Genomic DNA, 10,824 nt, shown 5'->3' on the forward strand with positions numbered 1-10,824 from the left:
GCTTGGGTAAAGTGAGCAATTGGGTTCCTAGAGTTGGAATGTCCAACATTTAGTGTCAATTCTTGTATTGTTAATTGTTCTTGTTCCCACTAATGCTAAGTTGTTGCTAAGGCAATTAGCAAGAAATTTAGGATTTGCGGGTTAAGAACACTTATGCTCATTTAACTTACCTTCCGATGTGAGGGTTGATCAAGTGAGGCTAATCCGACATAATTGTCATAGTTGTGGTTCCAACAAGGAAAGGACCCTTAGCTCACTCCAAGCCAAGACCCCTTTTCATGCTTTCAATTTTCCATACATTGCCATGTTAATCTCTTTTATACTTTACTTGTTTATATTACATAGTCAGTTCTTTGATTTCTTTATTAGTTCAATCATTACAATTTTTCATGTTCTTTTATTGCTTTATATATTTATTTCTTCATTGACAACCCCTTGATCACTATAACCGGAATTTGCACACTCATTGTCCATTGGTGATTCCTTGGGAGACGACCCGGGAGTCAATTACTCTCGGTTTTATTAAATTGGTTTTGAGTAGTGACACATCTTGTGAATTTCTAAATTGGTCAGCGACCAATTATTGGGTTTGGGTCTATACTTGCAACGTTAGTCCTATTTTGAGAAATCCCAACTCGTACAATTGGGCACCGTAAAATTTTTGGCGCCGTTGCTGGGGAATTTCACTTTAAGTTCAATAAGTGCCATGATTTTGGTTATGTAAATATGTGAATAGTGTGAATACTTAATTTTTGGTTTGCTTGTAGATTCTAGTTGGTAAAAGGCACCTATATCTTAATTTTGATAGCAACTAACACTTTTTGTTTGTCTAGTCCTAGGTAAATAGATATATTTAGAATATATACACTCATTTGTCTATTGCTTTTATTCATATCATTGCATTTTATTTTTTCCTATTCATCATGAATTATCAACCTTTTGGCTTGGAGTCTAGTTGTTATCATGTTGTAGGGGGTAGCAATTCCAACGTTGGCTCACCACAAGGTATGGGAGGTCAACTCGAGGAAGGGTCACAAGCAATCAATTCTTGGCAACAAGGACCGTTGCGAGGGCCCTATGATCTTAATGTCTATCAATCTCTCACACCTAGTGAAACATGCCCACACTACAATGTTGCTCATTCCTATGTTCTTGCTCCATGCCCTCAACATGAGACACAACCATCGTACCCCAAGCCCCTTCACCTTTTCCACCACCAATATTCTCTCCACCCACCTACTTACCGTCACAGTTGGGACAACCTAGTTTTCATCACCATCCTATTCCCCTTAACTCCCCTTATGGAGGGCTTAGCCTTTAAGTCTTCATCTAAGAGCAGAGGAAATTTCAACAAAAGCGAGAAAATTGCATGGCAACTCTTGCTGAGGCTATGTCACGTCTGGCACCCTCTCACTCCACCTCTAGCAACTTTACCCCTCCACCCTTGCCACACCCATCAACCCCGAAGTCTAGCATTGATGCTATAACCCCGAAAAGAAGTGAGCCGCTTGATGAGATTTACTCTCAACCTATTCTTCCGAAGGAGGAACTAATGAACGGGTTTCTCGCATGGTCTAGAATTTTACAAATAAGTTCTCGTTGAAAGTATAGCTCCTAGACCTACAAAGAATCCTTTCGTGCAAAAGTTTTGGTTGTCACAAATAACAAACCCCTAATAAAATTGATAACCAAAGTATTTAAACCGCGGGTCATCTCTCAAGGAATTGCAGGGAGGTTTTCTTATTATTGGTTATGAGTTATGAAAATTAGGGTTTTGGATTGAGAAATAAGAAGAGAAAATTCCACAGAAAATAAATTAATAACAATAAAAACTCTTGGCAAGGTATGAGAATTGGAAGTCCTATCCTATTTATCCTTATCATTTGTGATGAGAATTGTCCGTCGCTCCCACTTGGTGAACCTCTAACTATGAAGGTAAGTCAAGTGGATAATTTAATATGAATCCTCAAGTCCTAGTCAACTCCAAGGAAAGACTAGAGTTAGTGGAATTCAAATTCATTAGCAACTTTCAATTAAAAATGGACAAAGGAGTTTGATAACTCAAGTGTCACCAATTACTCAACCAAACCCAAGAATATAGAAATCAACTCTAACATCCTTCCAAGCATTTTGTCAAACACTTGGAGGGCATAACACTAAATAGTAGAAAAGCAATAGGAGATGATAACATCCAAATAACCAATCTCAAATATCAGCAACATAGATCAAAATAGAGCAATCTTGAATATGAAATACCTCAAGTTATATTAAATAGAAAATCCAATCACAAAAGGAATGTATGGATCAAAGTATTATAATCAATAAGAGTAGAAGAGAATTAAGTCAAAGAAAATTAAACCTGGAATTTGAGAAGAGATAATCCTAAATCCTAAAGGAATCCTAAATCCTAAAACCTAAGAGAGAGGAGAGAGCCTCTCTCTCTAAAACTACATCTAAAACCTAAAGTTATGTGAATGTGATGTGAATGAATATCTCCCCCCATTCTGCCTCACTCCCAGCCTCTAATCTGTGTTTTTTTTGGGCTTGAAAATGGGCAGGAAATAGCCCAAAAATCGCTGGGAGTGATTTCTGCAACTTCTGCGCATGGCGCACGTCACGCGTGCGCGTAGGTCACGCATGCGCGTCATTTGGCGAAATCCCTTATCACGCGTACACGTCAGTCACGCGCACGCGTCGCTCCTCTTTTGCGCTGGTCACACATACGCATCACCTACACGTACGCGTCACGTCTCATAGGTTAACTTCAGTATTCCTTTATGTTCCTTCGATTTTTCCAAGCTTTCTTTCCATTCTCTAAGCCATTCTTGCCCTATAAAGCCTGAAACACTTTAACACACAGATCACGACATCGAATGGTATATAGAGGAGTTAAAATTTGACAATTTAAAAGCTCTGGAAGAGAGTTTTCAATCATAGCATGAAATCAGGAAGGCAACGTAGAACATGTGAATTTTATTAATAAGTGTAGGAATAATCTGATAAATTCCACTCAATTCAGCACAAAATAAATCATAAAATAGTGGTTTATCAATGATGAGCGGATAATTTTTACGCTTTTTAGCATTGTTTTTAGGTAGTTTTTAGTAGAATCTAGCTACTTTCTATGATTTCAGGTATTTTCTAGCTGAAATTGAGGGACTTAAGCAAAAATCTGATTCAGAGGCTGACAAAGAACTGCATATGCTGTTGGATTCTGACCTCCCTACATTCGAAGTGGATTTTTTGGAGCTGTAGAACTCCAAATGGCGCGCTCTCAATTGCGTTGGAAATTAGACATCTAGAGCTTTCCGGCAATATATAATAGTCCATACTTTGCTCGAGTTTTGACGATGTAAAATGGCGTTCAAACGCCCCTTCTCTGCCCTATTCTGAAGTCAAAACGTCAGAATTGGCATAAAAGCTGGAGTTAAAGGCCCAAACTGGCACCAAAGCTGGCATTTAACTCCAAGAGAAGTCTCTACATGTGTAAAGCTCAATGCTCAGCCCAAGCACACACCAAGTGGGCCCGGAAGTGGATTTCTGCATCATTTACCTATTTCTATAAACCTTAGTAGCTAGTTTTCTTATAAATAGGACCTTTTACTATTGTATTTTCATCTTTTAATCATCTTTTGATCTCTTGATCACATTTGGGGAGGCTGGCCATTCGGCCTTGCCTGGACCTTTATCACTTATGTATTTTCAACGGTGGAGTTTCTACACACCATAGATTAAGGTGTGGAGCTCTACTGTTCCTCGAGTATTAATGCAACTACTATTGTTCTTCTATTCAAGTCAAGCTTATTCTTGTTCTAAGACACTCAGTCGCACTTCAACCTGATGAATGTGATGATTCATGACACTCATCATTATTCTCACCTATGAACGCGTGCTTGACAACCACTTCCGTTCTACTTAAGATTAAGAGTGTATCACTTGGATTCCTGGTCCACGATGCATGCTTGCCACACCTGACAACTGAGCCCTCCATCTCGTGAGATCAGAGACTTCATGGTATAAGCTAGAATTATTGGCGGACATTCCTAAGATCCGAAAGTCTAAATCTTGTCTGTGGTATTTCGAGTAGGATCTGAGATGGGATGACTATGACGAGCTTCAAACTCGCGACTGTAGGACGTAGTGACAGATGCAAAAGGATAGTAAATCCTATTCCTACATGATCGAGAACCAACATCTAATTAGCCATGCGGGAAACCGTAGAGGACCTTTCTCACTGATAGGACGGGAGGTAGCCATTGACGCCGGTGAAAACTAACATACAACTTGCCATGGAAAGGAGTATGAAGGATTAGATGAAGGCAGTAGGAAAGCAGAGATTCAAGAGGGATGAAGCATCTTCATACGCTTATCTGAAATTCTCACCAATGAATTACATAAGTATCTATATCTTTACTTTATGTTTTATTTATCTTTTAATTATGAAAACTCCAAAACCCATTTGAATCCGCCTGACTGAGATTTACAAGGTGACCATAGCTTGCTTCAAGTCGACAATCTACGTGGGATCGACCCTTACTCACGTAAGGTATTACTTGGATGACCCAGTGCACTTATTGGTTAGTTGTGCAAAGTTGTGACAAAGAAGTGAGATTACAATTGTGCGACCAAGTTGTTGGCGCCATTGTGTATCACAATTTCGTGCACCAAGTTTTTGGTGCCGTTGCCGGGGATTGTTCGAGTTTGGACAACTGACGGTTCATCTTGTTGCTTAGATTGGGTAATTTTATTTTATCTTGTTCATTGGAATTTTTAAGAACGAATTCTAGAGTATCATGATGATATGTTGAAGTCTAGCTGGCTATAAAGCCATGTCTAATCTTTTGGACTGAGGCTTCAGCTTATCATCACAAGAGCTTGTTGATTTTTATCAATCTTGCTATTGAAGCAATGATCTGCTAAAAGCTTGGCTAGCCATTGGCCATGTCTAGTGTTTTGGACCGAAGCTTCCACTAAAAGCTTGGCTGGTTAATAAACCATGTCTAATTCCTGTACCGGAGCTTTAGACTAATGTTGCATGATTCCTGGAATTCCTATTAAAAATTTTGAATTTCTTTATTTCTTTTTCCAATTAATTTTCAAAAAATACAAAAAAATTCATAAAATCATAAAAATTCAAAAATATTTCATGGTTCTTGTTTGAACCTAAGGCCAAATTTTAAGTTTGGTGTCAATTGCATGATTTTAATTGTCTTGCAATTTTTAAAACACATACATTGTGTTCTTGATGATCTTCAAGTCGTTCTTGATGAATTGCCTTGTTTGATCTTCATGACTTATTGAATTGCACTGCATGATGTTCTACACATGCATTCTTTCATTCATATGGCCCAAACATGAGAAAGTTCTAAGTTTGGTGTCCTCCATGTTTTCTTTCATTAAGAAAACTGAGTTCTTGATGTTCATCTTGATCTTCAAGATTGTTCTTGGTGTTCATCTTGACGTTCATAATGTTCTTGCATATATCTTGTGTTTTGATCCAAGAATTATATGTTTTGACTCATTTTGTTGTTTTTCAAAATTAAAAACATATCTTCTTGAATAAAGAATTTAGCAAAATGAAGATTCAAGAACATAAAGTAGAGGATTTACAGAGAAAAAGCTGGGCGTTTTAAACGCCCAGTGAAGAAGGAAAACTAGCGTTTAAACGCTAGCCAGGGTACCTGGTTGGGCATTTAAACACCCAAACCATGCAGCAATTGGGCGTTAAACGCCCAAAACGTGCAGCTCTTGGGCGTTTAACGCCAGGATGACACAAGGAGAGGAATTTTGTTTTCAAATCAAATCTTTTTCAAATCTTCATATTTTTTCAAAATCAAATCTTTTTCAAATCAAATATTTTCAATCATATCTTTTTCAAAATCATATCTTTTCAATCATATCCTTTTAAAAAATCAAATCTTTTTAATTTTTATCTCTCCAATCATATCTTCAAAATCATATCTTTTTCAAATCATATCTTTTTAAAATTCTAATTTCAAAAATCTTTTTTTCTAACTTCTTATCTTTTCAAATTTATTTCTTATCTTTTTCAAAATCACTTAACCATTTTTTTACTTCAATCATCGAAAACCACAACCAATTTTTTAAAATTAATTTAAATTTTCATTTCTTTCAGTTATTAAATTTTTTGAAAATTTCCCCCTCTCTAAGCTTTTTCTATTTAAAAACCAACATTACTCCTCCATTGTCAATTCAAACTTCATCTCTCTTTGTGTGTTCGAAATTTTACCTACCTCCTTCTTCCATTCTTGTCTTCCTCTGACACCTCAAGAAATCTCTATACTGTGACATAGAGGATTCCATATTTTTTTTGTCTTCTTCTCTTTCATATGAGCAGGAACAAAGAAAAAGGCATACTTGTTGAAGCTGATCCTGAACCTGAAAGGACTCTGAAGAGGAAGCTAACAGCAGCTAAAGCCCAAAACTTTGAAGAGGATCTCACTGAAATTTTCAAAAAGGAAGCAGCAAAAGAAACAATTATGGCCGAACCAAACAACAATGCAAGAAAGATGCTTGGTGATTTTACTACACCAATTTCCAACTTTTATGGAAGAAGCATCTCAATCCCTGCCATAGGAGCAAACAATTTGAGCTAAAGCCTCAATTAGTTTCTCTACTGCAACAGAACTGCAAGTTTCATGGACTTCCATCAGAAGACCTTATCAGTTTTTAACTAAGTTCTTGCAGATCTGTGATACTGTTAAGACCAATGGAGTTGATCCTGAAGTCTACAAGCTTATGCTTTTCCCTTTTGCTGTAAGAGACAGAGCTAGAACATGGTTGGACTCACAACCTAGAGATAGCCTGGACTCTTGGGATAAGCTGGTCACGACTTTCTTAGCCAAGTTCTTTCCTCCTCAAAAGCTGAGCAAGCTTAGAGTGGATGTTCAGACCTTCAGACAAAAAGATGGTGAGTCCCTCTATGAAGCTTGGGAAAGATACAAGCAACTGACCAAAAAGTGTCCTTCTGACATGCTTTTAGAATGGACCACATTAGATATATTCTATGATGGTCTGTCTGAATTTTCCAAGATGTTACTGGACCACTCTGCAGGTGGATCCATTCACCTAAAGAAAGAAAACGGCTATAGAAGGTGTTAAACCGGTCCGACAACCGCAAAGACAGCTAAATTCCACAATCCTTGACGTAGTCAAGAAGGAGGTAACTCACCTTTTGGAAGTGGACACCATTTACCCCATTTCAGGCAGTGAATGGGTGAGTCCGGTCCAAGTAATGTCGAAGAAGTCCAAAGTAACGATGGTGAAGACGGAGAGTGGAGAGCTAGTGGCCACCCGAATCCAGAATACTTGGCGAGTGTGTATTGATTACCGCCGGCTGAATCAAGCAACACGAAAGGACCATTACCCGTTGCTGTTCATTGACCAAATGTTGGATTGCTTGACAGGTAAATCCCATTACTGCTTTTTAGATGGATACATAAGGTACTTTCAGATTCACAGAGCTCCTAATGATCAGGAGAAAACTACTTTTACTTGTCCCTTTGGAACGCTTGCATATAAGAGAATGCCGTTTGGCTTATGCAATGCACCGGAAACGTTTCAAAGGTGCATGACAAGTGTTTTCTCGGATCTTTTGGAAGATTGCTAATGCCAGGGCATCTAGGCCAGTTTCACTGACCTTTTCTTTACTGTTTTAGGGTAGTTTCATGCATTTTCTTAGTGAATAAGATAAGTTTTGGATGAAAAAACACTCACACCTTGATTCAAGCAACTAGTGTGAACTTTGCATGATTTCATGAGAATTTTGCTAGAACTTCATGATAAATTGATGATGCATAATCTCATGACTTTGGCTAGAGCTTTGATGCACTTTAATTGCTTGATTTCAGGGCAAAGGAAGCAAGGAAGAACCAATAACGCCTGCGAAGCCATCCATAGCTCACGTTACTTGCCACATTAACTAAGTTATCGTGGAAGTTAACGTAGAAGCAAAAGGGAACTCCAACGTTAAGAGAAAATGTGAACACCAATAACGTTTTCCTCCAACGTTAGTGGTAAAAGTGAACACCACTAACGTTGGAGAACTTGGCAATGATCCACGTTAAGAGTCACGTTAACTTAGTTAACGTGAACTCTAGCATGGAAGAGGAAAACAAAAGCCAACGTTAGTGACACTCACTTTTGTCACTAACATTGGACCAACTAGCATTGCCTACGTTAACTTTCACGTTAAGACCATTAACGTGAAAGTTAACGTGGAGTTGAGATCAAAGAGCCAATGTTAGTGACACTCACTTTTGTCACTAACGTTGGAAGATGGCATCACCACTACGTTAAGAGCCACGCTAACTTAGCTAACGTGAGTTCTAACGTAGAGAATTTGGGCACTTGGAGCGTTAGTGACAAAGGTGAGTGTTACTAACGCTCTCGAAGGTGAGACACACCCACGTTAAAAGTCACGTTAGCTACACTAATGTGAATTCTAACGCAGGAACAAAAGGCACCAAGCAACGTTAATGGGAAAAGTGATTCCCAATAACGTTCGCGAAGGGGTATAAGCCAATGTTATTGGGAAAAGTGAGTCCCAACAACGTTGGCCAAAAATTGAGAAGGCAACGTTAGTGGTCACGTTAAGACCACTAACGTTGGCCAAAATTCATAAGGGTGGAACATTAGTGGAAAAAGTGAATGCCACTAACGTTCTCGAACCCACAATGGCACTCAATGTTAATCTCACTAAATACCCAAGCCTAATTCATATTTCTCTGCAAGCTGGGCCTACTAAAGATGAGAACTGCTTCAACTCAAGATCCAGAGCCCACATCCAAGACTTGAAGAACTCACTAGAAGATCAAGAGGAGTAGTATATATAGGAGTAGTTTTGAACTATAGAGAAGCTTGGCACTTTTGGGAACTACTCTCTATAGATTTACTTTTCTGCACTTTTAGCATGGATTCTTCTTTTCTGCCATTTTTCATTCCTAGAGCTATGAACAACTAAACCCCTTTCATTGGGTTAGGGAGCTCTGTTGTAATTTGATGGATCAATTATAGTTTTCATTCTTTTTCTTCTTTCTTTTCTCTTGATCTTACTAGAAAGCTTTCGATCTTAATTCAATTTGTTTGTTGTCTTGGAAAAGAAACTCTCCATAATTGGATCTCCTTTGAGCCTTGGAAAAGGGATGAGGAGATCATGCTAGAAATGCTTTCTCATGTTGGACCAAATTGGGGTTTGGGCGGATATAGTGACATGTAATCCTCTCAACACTTTGATTTTGAAATACATGTGGTATAATCAGTGACCACACTTCATCTCTTCCCATGAGCAATTAAATCAAGGAATTGGGCAATTGTTCAAGCTTAGAGAGATTGGATTGCCAAGGAATTGGGATCCAATCACTTAAGATTGCCAAGGAGATCAATGGATGCATTAATTGAGGAAGAGATGAGAATGAACTTGATCCGGAGAATGCAACATCTCCTGAACCCAATGATTACCCCATTTCTGATCTTACCCATTCCCTTTACTTTCTGCCATTTATTTTCATGCTCATTACCCCAAATCCCCATTTAAGATTCTGCACTTTAGTTTCTGTTATTTACTCTCCAGTCATTTAAATTTCTGCAAGTTCTCAATCTAATTTATGTTTAGCTCAACTAGCATATTCTTCTAACTAAAGTTGCTTGACCAATCAATCCTTGTGGGATTCGACCTCACTCTATTGTGAGTTTTACTTGACGACAATTCGGTATACTTGCCGAAGGGAAATTTGTTGAGAGACAAGTTTTCATGCATCAAGTTTATGGCGCCTTTGCCGGGGATTGATTTTGAATCAACAATGATTAAGTTTGAAGATCACTAGATTGAGCATTTTTCTTTTTGTTTATTTGATTCAGTCAATTTCTTTTAGTTTGTTTTAATTTCTTCCTCACCCCCTTCACCCTCTTTATTTTTCGTTCTTTCTTTCTTTGATAATTACAATTCTGCTCACCAACCCACTAACTATTTGATAAATTGCATTACTCACACTAACAATTACTTTAACAAGAATAGTTTCTTCATTTTATCTCCTGTTGTACAATCTATCTGTTGTATGACAGGGAGAAGAGAAGGAGTTTCAACATCCTTCGATTCCGAACCTGAAAGGACCCTTTGGAGACTAAGAAGAGAAGCAAGAGGGAAAAGAATTATTGGTGCTGAGGAAAATGATGAAGAGTACTTTGAACCCGATGTGGAAGATAATTTGGAGAACAATCATGAAGAAGAAGCTCACAACATTGCTAGAGAAGGCCATGCAAACCGTGCTGGGCAAGAAAAATTTGGACTACTTCTATGAGTCTAATCCAAGAAACTGTGGAAGTAGCATTCAGAAGCCCACCATACATGCCAACAATATCGAACTAAAACCCCCACTCATCACTCTTGTTCCCTTTTTCACTCAGGGACAAGGCATCCAAATGGCTTGAATCCATCCCAAAGGAGAGCTTAACAAATTGGGAAGATGTGGTGAACAAGTTTTTAGCAAGATTTTAACCTCCTCAAAGGATCAACAGGCTGAGAGCTGAGGTGCAAACTTTCAGGCAACAAGATGGTGAGACTCTTTATGAAGCATGGGAGAGGTTCAAAGACCTAACAAGAAGATGCCCACCAGATATGTTCAATGAATGGGTTCAACTTCACATCTTCTATGAAGGTCTTTCCTATGAGTCAAAAAAGGCTGTGGATCATTCATCAGAAGGCTCTCTAAACAAGAAGAAAACAATTGAAGAAGTCATAGATGTCATTGAGACAGTTGCTGAGAATGACTACTTCTATGCCTCCGAAAGAAGTAACACCAGAGG

General features: G+C 38.3%; 2 non-coding genes across 2 annotated transcripts; both read right to left on the bottom strand.

Moving 5' to 3' along the window:
* Positions 1–6,891: 6,891 nt before the first annotated feature.
* LOC112793513 (small nucleolar RNA R71) lies at positions 6,892–6,999 on the bottom strand. The gene has a single exon (XR_003198198.1). It is a non-coding gene; the product is annotated as a small nucleolar RNA R71 (small nucleolar RNA).
* Positions 7,000–10,534: 3,535 nt separating this feature from the next.
* Positions 10,535–10,641, bottom strand: LOC112793045 (small nucleolar RNA R71). Its single transcript, XR_003197755.1, has one exon. It is a non-coding gene; the product is annotated as a small nucleolar RNA R71 (small nucleolar RNA).
* Positions 10,642–10,824: the final 183 nt, after the last annotated feature.

This window comes from Arachis hypogaea, chromosome 3, assembly GCF_003086295.3.
Source record: "Arachis hypogaea cultivar Tifrunner chromosome 3, arahy.Tifrunner.gnm2.J5K5, whole genome shotgun sequence".
Lineage (NCBI taxonomy): Eukaryota > Viridiplantae > Streptophyta > Magnoliopsida > Fabales > Fabaceae > Arachis > Arachis hypogaea.